General features: G+C 39.1%; 1 pseudogene; it reads left to right on the top strand.

Annotated features, from left to right (window-relative positions):
• Positions 1-2,711: 2,711 nt before the first annotated feature.
• Positions 2,712-3,289, top strand: LOC111459720 (annotated as a pseudogene).
• Positions 3,290-16,129: the final 12,840 nt, after the last annotated feature.

Here is a 16,129-nt window from a genome sequence, read left to right as displayed (position 1 = left end):
TTCAAGGTAGCTGTAGCTTGCTTCCAAGTCCAAGCGCTAGCGGTAGAAGCTAGTCGCTAGAAGCAAACTTTCGGGCCAATTATTAGAATATTAGTAAAGGCGCCTTACCTATCTCTCGATATAGGAAGGGACTTTTTCTTGCTCATTAGCGCTTTAGTTTGAAATAAGGACGTTTAGGCTTGACTAAGAGTCTCGTTAGGGCGGCTGCTCGTTTAATATGGCTTTGGCTTCGCCGTTTGTATCTTGCTGGCGCGTGAGCTACCGCAACTAAAAGCAAATGAATGAAGGAAGAAGGCATTAGCATTAGATAGACTACAAAGGCATTCCAGGCTGACTACAAGACTAGGACTGCAATACAAGTCATGAGTGATAGCGAAGCCAAGCCGAATCGACTTTTTTATGTCGGAAGTCCCAAAACTATCCATCTTATAGTAGACAACTAAGGCAAGCCTACTCAACAAATCTCATAAGTAAACGCCTGTTCACATCGCAACTAATAGAAAAAACCACTACCTCACTCAACGTCTAGTCTAGTAGTGGTTTGGATCTTGACTGGCTCCAAGCTTCCCAAGCTCTATGCTGTTGGAGAACTTCGCTTCAGTCTGACCCCCTTCTTGATTTACTATATTTGGGTCTTTGGAGTACTTTGGGATTACATTTTGCGCCGAGGATTTGTGCTTGTGGGCTAAGGTGAATATAGTAGACCAACGGATCTGGTGGTCGACAATCTTTCGGACATGGTAAAGGTTGTTGCAGCACCTGTAGTAGGATAGAAGACTGATTGCGATGCCTGCAGACCAATTTACGATGTCTCTGTCGCTGACGTTTGTCAAGCACGCCACTTAGATTTGCCAGGGTCTTCTTCGGCTAATGGTACCTTGATCTCGATGCCTTTGGAGTATTTTTTTGATACGCGCCTCTCGAGATGTATGGGGAATTTGCTGCTGATAGATCCCACCTAGTGTCCTCCTCTTTCCCCCGTTGCCATCCGACCCGCGGGAGTATTCAATGACAACTTCCGGGCACTCATGCCCGATCGTGAAACTATTTGTTCAACGTTTGATGGCGCTTTGCTTTGACCTGAGCTATGCAACTACGAGATCCCCCTTGATCTTTGCTGGATGTGCTTGATGGTCCCCCATAATACGCTCACTTTGGGATGGATTACTCCCACTATTCCAAGAGTTTCCACTAGTTGAACCCCGTCCAGTAGACTCCTTGTTTTGCTCATCCCCTTCATCAGCTCTTTTATCGGGATACTACTACCTAGGTTCGTAAAGTTTGAGTGGATGGCGGAGCGTAGGTGGCAAGCAGTTATATGGATACGGTGCTTTACCCGTAGATGCTTCTCCAGCTCTAGCAAGAATTGTATGGGAGTCATTCTCGAAGGGACTTCCCGAATGACGGTACCAGGAAATTCTACCGTAATCTGTGCAGCTATTGTTGTTGTTTCTGCAAAGCCTACCCAAAGGTTTAGGCCAGATTGTAGGAAGTGGGCGATATGTTTTTGTATTTCTATGAGAAGCTCTATGGCACCCATAATTTCCAGTAGTAAGTCGTCGGCATATCGCGCGTAACAAATCCTTATTGAGTAATGAGTTTTTAAGGAGGCCAGCTTACGGGCTAGGCGTCTCTCTGACCTGATAACTAGTCTCACCTCCTCGCCCAGCTCTATCAGCAGGCCTTTTCTTTTACAATACTTAAAAGGATCTCTCATGGACAATTTCTTATTACAGCGTTCTCGACCATAGTACTCGGCCTGAGGGGTCAACCTGTGGCTTCTATGAGGAAGGCGGCGCAAAGGAGGCTTGAGGGCTTGTTAAGGAATGCGGCAAGGGTCGGGGGTAAACCGAAAGGCATTTTCTGGTCCCCCCTAAGCCGGGTGGTTCTTGTGGGGTGTGCCACGACGAAACATGAGAATGAAAGGCCGCTTTGTGTTGGAAGCTCTTTACCCTCCCCATAATGAGGGCTCGTAGTCCTGGGGAGCGTTGAAGCTTGCTTCTTCTCTAGAGTTTGATTGATCATCAATACGACTTGTCCTTACTAGAACCGATCTAATTCTCTGAACAATTGGAATTTCGTACTTCTATTGGATCCTCCTTATCTCCTGATCAAGCTTGTGTAGGTAGATGTTGCCTGGTAGGGCTGATAGTAGTACACTGTGTGGGACGGAGTAGTAAGGGCCCTTCTCACCTCCTACGAGTTGTCGGGCGAAAAAGACTTTCTAAATGGACTAAAGGAATTTGGGATCGTCGATCTCTACCTTTAAGGTCTAGATGAGTTGACGTCGGTCGATGGTGTGAAAACAGTTCATGATGTCGAATTCCAAAAACCAGTGAGAGGTGCCCCACTCTTCTTTGATCCGTCTTAGGGTCGAGTGGTGGCCTCGCCCCGAGTGGAAGTGCGATGTGTCTGAAAACTTAGGATCGTAAATGGATTCGAGTACCATTCTGATTGCCTCTTTCATGATCTTTTCTATAGGTCGAACTAGTGTGAGCGGTCTAAATGTCGACCCTGATTTCTTTCTTTCTTCATATTATAAAGGGGAGCAAAGCCCCTTTTTTGCTTCCTCTATTAATAGATCAAGGACCATCCTGCTCTCATTTCAGTGACTTCCCTCAGCTCAGTCTTTTTGGTTCTTGAGAATGATTGCCACCTCTTCGAGGACCAGAATGATTATCCCTGCCCGACGGGTCTATATCTATCCTTAAATGTCATCGGGTACTATTCACTTTCCTGCCATTCTTGTAACTGTCACCTATAATCCACGCAGGTCTATCCGCACCCCCTTGAGTGGACGAGAAAGAAAGGAGATTTCTTAGAGCAACCCCCCAGGTTCTAGACCCAGGAGTCAACTTTCACATATGTGCATTCGATACATGTATCAGTCCGTGGAAGAGTGAAAGGGTAACCACTACTGAGGATCTTCCCCCTAATCTTAGATAGGTCGTCTAAGAGTTCGCCGCGGTTCATTGCTGTGCTTACACACTAGGCTACCCTTCTCCAAAAGCTCCGAGGGACCACCTACCACTAGTCTTTGGCTGGAGGGGTTTATTGCACAAAAATGTCGAGACGCAGGCCCCCAAAGAGGGAAGCCCAACAAGTCTCAGATGTAAGCCCCGCACCTTATTAAGATCATATTGGCATACTCTCCCAAAAAAAAAAAAAAAAACAGACCCCATTAAAGAAGAGAGTGAGGTACAACAAGGCCATTTCTGTCCACCGCCCTTCTCACAGAGCCGTACGTGGACGTTACCGTTTATACAGCTCCCAGCCAGCAAGCAATTAGCTTTACTTTACAAAGAATGGAAGTATAAATGGATCGACATCAAATAGAGGAATTCGTTTTTTCTTTTTTGCAAGCGACATGTCAGATTCGGGGCATCCCTTTCACAAAAACCTATGGATCCCCCCTCCTATCAGCACCTTGTGATCTTCTCAAAGATCATTACGAGCCCTCTCTCTATCGGTAAACCAACTTCGTTCCTCTCCATATTGGTCAATAATCTTTTCTTTCTTCTCCATCAAAGTTTTTGTAGATTTAGAAAATTATATGGTGGATCAGGATGAGAATGAATTTGGGGGTCCAGGACATACTCATTCTGGAGCTTCTGCTCTCCTATGGGAAGAGTTTATATATATATATATATATATATATATATATATATATATATATATATATATATATATATATATATATATCTTGAGAGGTGAGGAGAGGGAGGAAGTAGCCCGACTCAAAGAGGAGAGGGTAACCCCCCGCTTGATCGATTTCTCGAAATCAGAGGAAGATCTCTCATCTGATGACCCTGAACAAGAAGAAGCTGCTCTCGATGTGAGATCCGCGGGAAAAGAAAAAAGAGGAATTGGATTTCCCAGAGCAACAGCCCCCGGATAAGCCTTAAAAAGAACAAACACACACACACACCTCTTTTTAACTAAAGCTGGACACAAACAAAAGAAAGAAGAAAAGGGCCATGATGATGATCCTATCTTCGTTTTCGCCCCGATGATGCACTCCTAGCTCGCGGTGCTACATACTAGAAAAAGAAAAAGAATCTCTATATTACTTCGATCAGAGAATCCTTGGTTTGACCAACGGACTACGTGGGAAATACGAGATCTAGGCAAGCCGCTACATCTTTTTCCCTTGCCCTTGAACGATTGAAGAACTACTAGGATTCTCTTAGATAGCGATTGCATCTATGGTCAATCAATAGGTCTGCGGATTTATTTTTCTATACGATAAATCACCATCTCGTAGTACTACCATGACACCAATTCTCATTCTTTTTTCGAGCCCCCCATGCCAGTCGTGACTTCGACTTTGAGTATGATAAATGAGTGGAAAGATCTTTATAGAAGTTCCATGTTCGATCCAAGCAAAGAGTTAGTATCTAAAAAGTCATATATATATATAGGGGTAGAACTGCAAGTTTTTTCAGAAAAGACTTGATGCCCCCCTATACGAATCCCACGAGTGACTAAGCGCGAGACGAGCCATAACATAAGGGGCGAATCGACTACAACTCATCTATAAAGAACTCTTCTTTTTTCGGTCTATTTGCTTCAGACTTTTACCGCACTAGTAAAAAGGTGTTCCCGAAAGGGGACGAAACCTGTCTAAGATCTTGGATGCTGGCTTAGTAGCACGTAAACAGAACACGTAGCTTAAGTGGAACTCAATATTCAACCAACCTATGATCGATCCATTTATTCTTTCAACTTACTATCAATTCAACCATGCCTTAGGTTCTCATTGCGGGAGATCTTGGAACGTGCCCTGTGAATGTGCATACAAATAGGGTCACTATTCGCCTACTACTAAGTTAAGTAAAGGCGGAGAGTAGATTCTAGATTATATCAGTCGGGTAGGTTGGACTGGGGTTTTGGAAAAATCTCTACGAATTCTTCTTTGCAAGAGACATCCCTGGGTGGTTTAGTGATGTCTCTAGTAGCCTTGCTGGGATCTCCAGATCGAATAATTAGTTTACAAGACGCTCTTAGGGGTCTTCTTTTGTCGGATTCCTACTTTTGACTTTGATAAAAGGCTTTGACCTACTCCCTGAGAAGATATGCACGCTTTATACAGGTAGTGAGGTCATGTATACTCATGGGATGCTTGTTTTTTTGGAGTAATGCTCTATCCACTGTGATAAGGCAACCCTAATCCTCAGCCCAACGATCCAAGCTTTTGTTTTAGCAAAAACCCTTGAATCAAAGTAATTAACACTTCCTTTGTACGAAATTTGGGCCAACCAAGAGATAAGGCTAGAATTAGATTACCTCTTACGATCGAAGATCTAGGAGCAAGATTTGGAACCTTGTTCTAAATTGAGCCACTCCACAATCTAACTTGATCAAGGCTTGATTGAATGGCTCGGGTGCAATTCTACCACAAGAATTGCTTGAAACTTAGAAATGGCAAATATGATGCTGGGATTTCTAAGAAAAACGTCTCAATTTGAGATCTGAATTACATTCATCCATGAATCTGATTTTTACATAACATAATGTGGGTATTTATAGTCTTCCGACAAAAGACGNCCAAAAAAAAAAAAAAAAACAGACCCCATTAAAGAAGAGAGTGAGGTACAACAAGGCCATTTCTGTCCACCGCCCTTCTCACAGAGCCGTACGTGGACGTTACCGTTTATACAGCTCCCAGCCAGCAAGCAATTAGCTTTACTTTACAAAGAATGGAAGTATAAATGGATCGACATCAAATAGAGGAATTCGTTTTTTCTTTTTTGCAAGCGACATGTCAGATTCGGGGCATCCCTTTCACAAAAACCTATGGATCCCCCCTCCTATCAGCACCTTGTGATCTTCTCAAAGATCATTACGAGCCCTCTCTCTATCGGTAAACCAACTTCGTTCCTCTCCATATTGGTCAATAATCTTTTCTTTCTTCTCCATCAAAGTTTTTGTAGATTTAGAAAATTATATGGTGGATCAGGATGAGAATGAATTTGGGGGTCCAGGACATACTCATTCTGGAGCTTCTGCTCTCCTATGGGAAGAGTTTATATATATATATATATATATATATATATATATATATATATATATATATATATATATATATATATATATCTTGAGAGGTGAGGAGAGGGAGGAAGTAGCCCGACTCAAAGAGGAGAGGGTAACCCCCCGCTTGATCGATTTCTCGAAATCAGAGGAAGATCTCTCATCTGATGACCCTGAACAAGAAGAAGCTGCTCTCGATGTGAGATCCGCGGGAAAAGAAAAAAGAGGAATTGGATTTCCCAGAGCAACAGCCCCCGGATAAGCCTTAAAAAGAACAAACACACACACACACCTCTTTTTAACTAAAGCTGGACACAAACAAAAGAAAGAAGAAAAGGGCCATGATGATGATCCTATCTTCGTTTTCGCCCCGATGATGCACTCCTAGCTCGCGGTGCTACATACTAGAAAAAGAAAAAGAATCTCTATATTACTTCGATCAGAGAATCCTTGGTTTGACCAACGGACTACGTGGGAAATACGAGATCTAGGCAAGCCGCTACATCTTTTTCCCTTGCCCTTGAACGATTGAAGAACTACTAGGATTCTCTTAGATAGCGATTGCATCTATGGTCAATCAATAGGTCTGCGGATTTATTTTTCTATACGATAAATCACCATCTCGTAGTACTACCATGACACCAATTCTCATTCTTTTTTCGAGCCCCCCATGCCAGTCGTGACTTCGACTTTGAGTATGATAAATGAGTGGAAAGATCTTTATAGAAGTTCCATGTTCGATCCAAGCAAAGAGTTAGTATCTAAAAAGTCATATATATATATAGGGGTAGAACTGCAAGTTTTTTCAGAAAAGACTTGATGCCCCCCTATACGAATCCCACGAGTGACTAAGCGCGAGACGAGCCATAACATAAGGGGCGAATCGACTACAACTCATCTATAAAGAACTCTTCTTTTTTCGGTCTATTTGCTTCAGACTTTTACCGCACTAGTAAAAAGGTGTTCCCGAAAGGGGACGAAACCTGTCTAAGATCTTGGATGCTGGCTTAGTAGCACGTAAACAGAACACGTAGCTTAAGTGGAACTCAATATTCAACCAACCTATGATCGATCCATTTATTCTTTCAACTTACTATCAATTCAACCATGCCTTAGGTTCTCATTGCGGGAGATCTTGGAACGTGCCCTGTGAATGTGCATACAAATAGGGTCACTATTCGCCTACTACTAAGTTAAGTAAAGGCGGAGAGTAGATTCTAGATTATATCAGTCGGGTAGGTTGGACTGGGGTTTTGGAAAAATCTCTACGAATTCTTCTTTGCAAGAGACATCCCTGGGTGGTTTAGTGATGTCTCTAGTAGCCTTGCTGGGATCTCCAGATCGAATAATTAGTTTACAAGACGCTCTTAGGGGTCTTCTTTTGTCGGATTCCTACTTTTGACTTTGATAAAAGGCTTTGACCTACTCCCTGAGAAGATATGCACGCTTTATACAGGTAGTGAGGTCATGTATACTCATGGGATGCTTGTTTTTTTGGAGTAATGCTCTATCCACTGTGATAAGGCAACCCTAATCCTCAGCCCAACGATCCAAGCTTTTGTTTTAGCAAAAACCCTTGAATCAAAGTAATTAACACTTCCTTTGTACGAAATTTGGGCCAACCAAGAGATAAGGCTAGAATTAGATTACCTCTTACGATCGAAGATCTAGGAGCAAGATTTGGAACCTTGTTCTAAATTGAGCCACTCCACAATCTAACTTGATCAAGGCTTGATTGAATGGCTCGGGTGCAATTCTACCACAAGAATTGCTTGAAACTTAGAAATGGCAAATATGATGCTGGGATTTCTAAGAAAAACGTCTCAATTTGAGATCTGAATTACATTCATCCATGAATCTGATTTTTACATAACATAATGTGGGTATTTATAGTCTTCCGACAAAAGACGTTTGTGGTCGGGATTCAATCCCAATCCTCTTTAATCTCCACAAATGACGAAGTCAATTTTGACCAATTGACCGTTGCAAAATGAAAACAAAAAAACAATAAAATCTTTCGACAAAGGTTGATATGTTTGAGTGGCTAAAAAAATAAACTTGAAATCTATTAGTCAAACATCTTCCCCTAGAAAAATCATCATCTACATCATCAGAAGATTACCTAAATCATAAAAAAATTGAAGATTGAATTAGGTTTAGTTGGTTTAGTTGGAACATCTTCCCCCAGAAAAATAATCACCTACATCTTCGATCACCTACATCATCATTGAATTAGGTCTAGTTGGAACCAGAAAAATCATCACCTACATCATCAAAAGATCACCTACATCACCTACCCTACATCATCAAAAGATCACCGACAATCACCTACATCATCAGGTCTAGTTGAAACATCACCTACATCCTCAAAAGATCACCTACATCATCAGGTCTAGTTGGAACATCTTCCCCCAGAAAAATCATCACCTACATCATCAAAAGTCACCTACACCATCAAAAGATCACCTACATCACCTACCCTACATTATCAAAAGATCACCTACATCATCAGGTCTAGTTGAAACATCACCTACATGCTCAAAAGATCACCTACATCATCAGGTCTAGTTGAAACATCTTCCCCCAGAAAAATCATCACCTACATCATCAAAAGTCACCTACATCATCAAAAGATCACCTACATCCTCAAAAGATCACCTACATCATCAGGTCTAGTTGAAACATCTTCCCCCAGAAAAATTATCACCTACATCATCAAAAGTCACCTACATCATCAAAAGATCACCTACATCATCAAAAGATTGAAGATTGAATTAGGTCTAGTTGGAACATCTTCCCCCAGAAAAATCATCACCTACATCATCAAAAGTCACCTACATCATCAAAAGATCACCTACATCATCAGGTATAGTTGGAACATCTTCCCCCAGAAAAATCATTACCTATATCATCAAAAGTCATCTACATCATCAAAAGATCACCTACATCATCAAAAAATTGAAGATTGAATTAGGTCTAGTTGGAACATCTTCCCCCAAAATAATCAACACCTACGTAACATCTTCCCCCAGAAAAATCATCACCTACATCATCAAAAGTCACCTACATCATCAAAAGTCACTTCAATCACCTACATCATCAAAAGATTGAAGATTGAATTAGGTCTAGTTGGAACATCTTCCCCCAGAAAAATCATCACCTACATCATCAAAAGATCACCTACATCATCAAAAAATTGAAGATTGAATTAGGTCTAGTTGGAACATCTTCCCCCAGAAAAATCATCACCTACATCTTCAATCACCTACATCATCAAATGATTGAAGATTAAATTAGGTCTAGTTGGAACATAACATCTTCCCCTAGAAAAATCATCACCTACATCATCAAAATATTGAAGATTGAATTAGGTCTAGTTGGAACATCTTCCATCACAAAAATCATCACCTACATCTTCAATCACCTACATCATCAAAATATTGAAGATTGAATTAGGTCTAGTTGGAATATCTTCCCCCAGAAAAGTCATCCATCATCAAAAGATTGAAGATTGAATTAGGTCTAGTTGTAACATCTTCCCCAAAAAAATCATCCATCATCAAAAGATTGAAGATTGAATTAGGTCTAGTTGGAACTCTTCCCCCGGAAAAATCATCCATCATCAAAAGATTGAAAATTGAATTAGGTCTAGTTGGAACATTTTCCCCAAATAAACCCCCCGGGGAATGAATTAGATCTAGTTGGAACATCTTCCCCCAGAAAAATCATCACCTACATCTTCAATCACCTACATCATCAAAACGTTGAAGATTGAATTAGGTCTAGTTGGAACATCTTCCCCCAGAAAAATCATCACCTACATCATCAAAAGATTGATTGTAACATCTTCCCCCAGAAAAATCATCACCTACATCTTCAATCACCTACATCATCAAAATCATCACCTACATCATCTGATTGGAACATCTTCCCCAGAAAAATCATCACTGCATCTTCAAAAGATTGATTGGAACATCTTCCCCCAAAAAAATCATCACCTACATCTTCAATCACCTACATCATCAAAATCATCACCTACATCATCAAAAGATTGATTGGAACATCTTCCCCTAGAAAAATCATCACCTGCATCTTCAAAAGATTGATTGGAACATCTTCCTCCAGAAAAATCATCACCTACATCTTCAATCACCTACATCATCAAAATCATCACCTACATCATCAAAAGATTGATTGGAACATCTTCCCCCAGAAAAATCATCACCTACAACTTCAATCACCTACATATTCAAAAGATTGAAGATTGAATTAGGTCTAGTTGGAACATCTTCCCCCAGAAAAATCATCACCTACATCATCAAAAGATTGAAGATTGAATTAGGTCTAGCCCCCGGGGATTGAATTAGGTCTAGTTGGAACATCTTCCCCCAGAAAAATCCCCTAGAAAAATCATCATCTACATCATCAAAAGATTGATTGGAACATCTTCCCCCAAAAAATCATCACCTACATCTTCAATCACCTACATCATCAAAAGATTGATTGAAACATCTTTCCCCAGAAAAATCATCACCTACATCATCAAAAGATTGATTGGAACATCTTCCCCCAGAAAAATCATCACCTACATCTTCAATCACCTACATATTCAAAAGATTGAAGATTGAATTAGGTCTAGTTGGAACATCTTCCCCAAAAAAATCATCACCTACATCATCAAAGGATTGAAAATTGAATTAGGTCTAGCCCACGGGGATTGAATTAGGTCTAGTTGGAACATCTTCCCCCAGAAATATCCCCCATAAAAATTCCCTAGAAAAATCATCACCTACATCATCAAAAGATCACCTACATCATCAAAAGATTGAAGATTGAATTAGGTCTAGTTGAAACATCTTCCACAGAAAAATCATCACCTACATCATCAAAAGATTGAAGATTTAATTAGGTCTAGTTCACTTACATCATCAAGTCTAGTTGGAACGTCTTCCCCCCGACAAATAAGTTGGAACATCTTCCCCTAGAAAAATCATCACGTACATAAGATTGAATTAGGTCTAGTTCACCTTCATCATCAAGTCTAGTTAGAACATCTTCCCCCAAAAAAATCATCACCTACATCATCAAAAGATTGAAGATTGAATTAGGTCTGAATTAGGTCTAGTTCACCTACATCATCAAGTCTAGTTGGAACATCTTCCCCAAAAAAATCATCACCTACATAAGTTAGGTATGAATTAGGTCTAGTTCACCTACATCATCAAGTCTAGTTGAAACATCTTCCCCTAGAAAAATCATCCCCTACATAAGATTGAATTAGGTCTAGTTCACCTACACTATCAAGTCTAGTTGGAACATCTTCCCCCAAAAAATCATCACGTACATCATTGTTCCAAAAAAATCATCACCTACATCATCAAAAGATTGAAGATTGAATTAGGTCTGAATTAGGTCTAGTTCACCTACATCATCAAGTCTAGTTGGAACATCTTCCAGAAAAATCATCACCTACATAAGATTGAATTAGGTCTAGTTCACCTACATCATCCAGTCTAGTTAGAACATCTTCCCCCAGAAAAATCATCACCTACATCATTGTTCCCCCAAAAAAATCATCACCTACATCATCAAAAGATTTAAGATTGAATTAAGTCTGAATTAGGTCTAGTTCACCTACATCATCAAGTCTAGTTGGAACATCTTCCAAAACAATCATCACCTACATAGATTGAATTAGGTCTAGTTCACCTACATCATCAAGTCTAGTTGGAACATCTTCGCCCAGAAAAATCATCACCTACATCATCAAAAGATTGAAGATTGAATTAGGTCTGAATTAGGTCTAGTTCACCTACATCATCAAGTCTAGTTGGAACATCTTCCGCCAGAAAAATCATCACCTACATCATTGTTCCCCTAGAAAAATCATCACCTACATCATCAAAAGATTGAAGATTGAATGTGTAACGATTTAGATTTTCCCTTTTTGCCTTATTTGGTTAAGATTTTATTTTTATTTCTATAAAGAACAAGATATTATGTGATGCATTTATTCCGGTCGGAAAAGGTGCAATTTTAAAAGTTATTCGAAATTGTAACGGTTTGGGTTTCTGGAATAAAATCAAATCAAATAAAAAATAGAATAAATAATTAAATGTAATCTCCCCGAAAATCGAGGGATTTCCTGCGAGACTTTTATTACCTAATAGAAACATTTCTATTTCTCTGAGTTTCCTTATCCTAAAGCCCTAACATGCAAATGTCTTCATATTATTTTTCTATTCCCATGCCCAACCTTCTATCTCCCTTGAAAACGATTTTCTCTCCAAACTTCCCTCCAGAATGTTGGGGTTGCTCTCCGGAGGAAGAATCGAGTAGAAGTAAGGCATTGATGTTGGGATCATTAAGAAGGTTGATCGTCGGAAATCGGTGTTGAGGACGTTGTGGGATTGTCGGCGCGTCGCCAGAATCGGGGAGGCGGAAACTAGAGTTTTGTCACTTGTCGGGTAAGGAAGGCAAGGTTTTTGGAATAGGGTCGAGCTGCAGACGCACACCCAGTAGCCCCAGCAGCTTCGCACGCGTACATAGTGCGGGTCGGCTCGGTTCCGTCAATTTCCGCAGCTCGACTTGGCGGCTTAGTTGGCCGGCTCGGCAACTAGGCTTAGCGGAAAAATATCAATATAATATATCGATTCCAAGGTTTTCGACCCTTCCGGAGCTGTTTCTGCCCTCAGTTTTACCATCCGAGGTCAGTATGGTCCCTAAATGTTAAAGATTCTAACGTTTATTTTGATAAATAGCATGAGGTTTAGCTAGGGTACCTTATGAAAGGTTCTAAATTTTTATGTGGTTATCATAGGACATATTTAACCGCTGGGATTCGCTCGTTGTGAGTGACTTCAATCAAGACCATCGAATTAGGTCTAGTTGGAACATCACCTACATCATCAAAAAATTGAATTGAATTAGGTCTAGTTGGAACATCTTTTATCAAAAGATTGAATTGAATTAGGTCTAGTTCACCTACATCATCAAAAGATTGCATTGAATTTGAATTGAATTAGGTCTAGTTGGAACATCTTCCCCCCAGAAAAATATAAGATTGAATTGAATTAGATCTAGTTGGAACATCTTCCCATAAAAATCTAAGATTGAATTGAATTAGGTCTAGTTAGAACATCTTCTCCCAGAAAAATCGACTTAGGTCTAGTTGGAACATCTTCCCTCATAAAAATCATCACCTACATCATCAAAAGATTGAATTGAATTAGGTGTAGTTGGAACATCTTCCCCTAGAAAAATCTAGGATTGAATTGAATTAGGTGTAGTTGGAACATCTTCCCCTAGAAAAATCTAAGATTGAATTGAATTAGGTCTAGTTATAACATCTTCCCCCAGAAAAATCGAATTAGGTCTAGTTGGAACATCTTCCCTCAGAAAAATCATCACCTACATCATCAAAAGATTGAATTGAATTAGGTGCAGTTGGAACATCTTCCCCTAGAAAAATCGAAGATTGAATTGAATTAGGTCTAGTTGGAACATGTTCCCCAAAAAAACCAAATTAGGTCTAGTTGGAACATCTCCCCCCAGAAAAATCATCACCTACATCATTAAAGGATTGAATTGAATTAGGTCTAGTTGGAACATCTTCTCCAGAAAAATCTAAGATTGAATTGAATTAGGTCTAGTTGGAACATCTTCCCCCATAAAAATCGAATCAGGTCTAGTTGGAACATCTCCCCCAAAAAAATCATCACCTACATCATCAAAAATTGAATTGAATTAGGTCTAGTTGGAACATCTTCCCCCAAAAAAATCGAATTAGGTGGTTAGTTGGAACATCTTCCTCAAGAAAAATCATCACCTAAATCATCAAAAAATTAAATTTAATTAGGTCTGGTTGGAACATCTTCCCCTATAAAAATCTAAGATTGAATTGAATTAGGTCTAGTTGGAACATCACCTCGTCATCAAAAGATTGAATTGAATTAGGTCTAGTTGGAACATCTTCTCCACAAAAATCTAAGATTGAATTGAATTAGGTCTAGTTGTAACATCTTCCCAGAAAATCGAATTAGGTCTAGTTGGAACATCTTCCCCAGATAAATCATCACCTACATCATCAAAAATTGAATTGAATTAGGTCTAGTTGATTCCCCCTCTTCAAAAGACGAATCAGAAAAATCATAATCATCACCTACATCATCAAAAGATTAAATTCGTCCTCGAATCATCAGAAAAATCATATCATCACCTACATCAAAAAATTGAATTCGTCCTCGAATCATCAGAAAAATCATATCATCAATCATATCATTACCTACATCAAAAAATTGAATTTGTCCTCGAATCATCAGAAAAATCATATCATCAATCATATCATCACCTACATCAAAAGATTGAATTCAGTCATATCATCACCTACATCAAAAGATTGAATTCGTCCTCGAATCATCAGAAAAATCATCACCTACATCAAAAAATCATCTTCCCCCTCTTCAAACGACGAATCAGAAAAATCATATCATCACCTACATCAAAAGATTGAATTCGTCCTCAAATCATCAGAAAAATCATATCATCACCTACATCAAATGGTTGAATTCGTCCTCGAATCAGAAAAATCATATCATCACCTACATCAAAAGATTGAATTCGTCCTTGAATCAGAAAATTCATATCATCATCTAAATCAAAAGATTGAATTCGTCCTCGAATCATCAGAAAAATCATCACCTACATCAAAAAATCATCACCTACATCAAAAGAGATTAAATTCGTCCTTGAATCAGAAAAATCATCACCTAAAAATCATCACCTACATCAAAAAATCATCACCTACATCAAAAATCATCACCTACATCAAAAATCATCACCTACATCAAAAGATTGAATTCGTCCTCGAATCACCAGAAAAATCATCACCACATCAAAAAATCATCACCTACATCAAAAATCATCACCTACATCAAAAGATTGAATTCGTCCTCGAATCACCAGAAAAATCATCACCACATCAAAAAATCATCACCTACATCAAAAGATTGAACTCGTCCTCGAATCAGAAAAATCATCACCTAAAAATCATCACCTACATCAAAAGACTCAAGTCAGCAACATTGAAAGTAGAATGTACTGAAAAGTCTATGCATTGTTATTAATTCATCCCCTCTTGGATGTAACATTTCACCTACATCAAAAGATTGAATTCGTCCTTGAATCAGAAAAATCATCATCTACATCAAAAAATCATCACCTACATCAAAAGATTGAATTCGAAAAATTATCACCTACATCAAAAGATTGAATTCGTCCTCGAATTAGAAAAATCATCACCTACATCAAAAGACTCAAGTCAGCAACATTGAAAGTAGAATGTACTGAAAAGTCTATGCATTGTTATTAATTCATCCCCCTCTTGGATGTAACTTTGTCTTCAGTTGAGATGGGAATCGCTCACCAGGGTTAAAAAGGATTTCCTTTCGTTCTTTGTTAATCCTTGAAGCAACTTTGAAATTTTGGTTCTCAATTCTTTCCTTAACCTCCATGTGCAATGTTTTGATCAAGTCTGCCTTACTTGTGGCTGCGTCACTCACAAACATATTAGAAGGAATAGGAAGCAAATAAAGAGGCGTAAGTGGATTAAATCCATAAACAACTTCAAAAGGAGAACAATGAGTTGTACTATGAATTGCTCTATTATATGCAAACTCTACAAATGGTAAACATTCTATCCCAAGACTTAATATTCTTAGAAATAATAGCTCTAAGCAATGCTCCTAATGTTCTATTAACCACCTCAGTTTGTCCATCGTTTGAGGATGACATGTAGTTGAAAACAACAATTTGGTACCCAATTTACCCCACAATAATTTCCAAAAGTGACTTAAAAATTTAGCATTCCTATCACTAACAATTATTCTAGGGATTCCATGTAATCTTACTACTTCCCTTCAAAATAAGTCAGCAATATGTTTTGCATCGTCCATCTTGTTACATGCAATAAAATGAGCCATCTTACTAAATCTGTCTACCACAACAATAAAATGAGCCATCTTACTAAATCTGTCTACCACAACAAAAATACTATCTTTACCCTTTTAATGTGTGGTAAACCAAGAGCAAAATCCATAGA

This window comes from Cucurbita moschata, unplaced genomic scaffold (genome assembly GCF_002738365.1).
Source record: "Cucurbita moschata cultivar Rifu unplaced genomic scaffold, Cmos_1.0 Cmo_Scf00022, whole genome shotgun sequence".
NCBI lineage: Eukaryota > Viridiplantae > Streptophyta > Magnoliopsida > Cucurbitales > Cucurbitaceae > Cucurbita > Cucurbita moschata.
The sequence above is the reverse complement of the archived record's forward strand: the minus strand, read 5'-3'. Positions and strand labels throughout refer to the sequence as shown.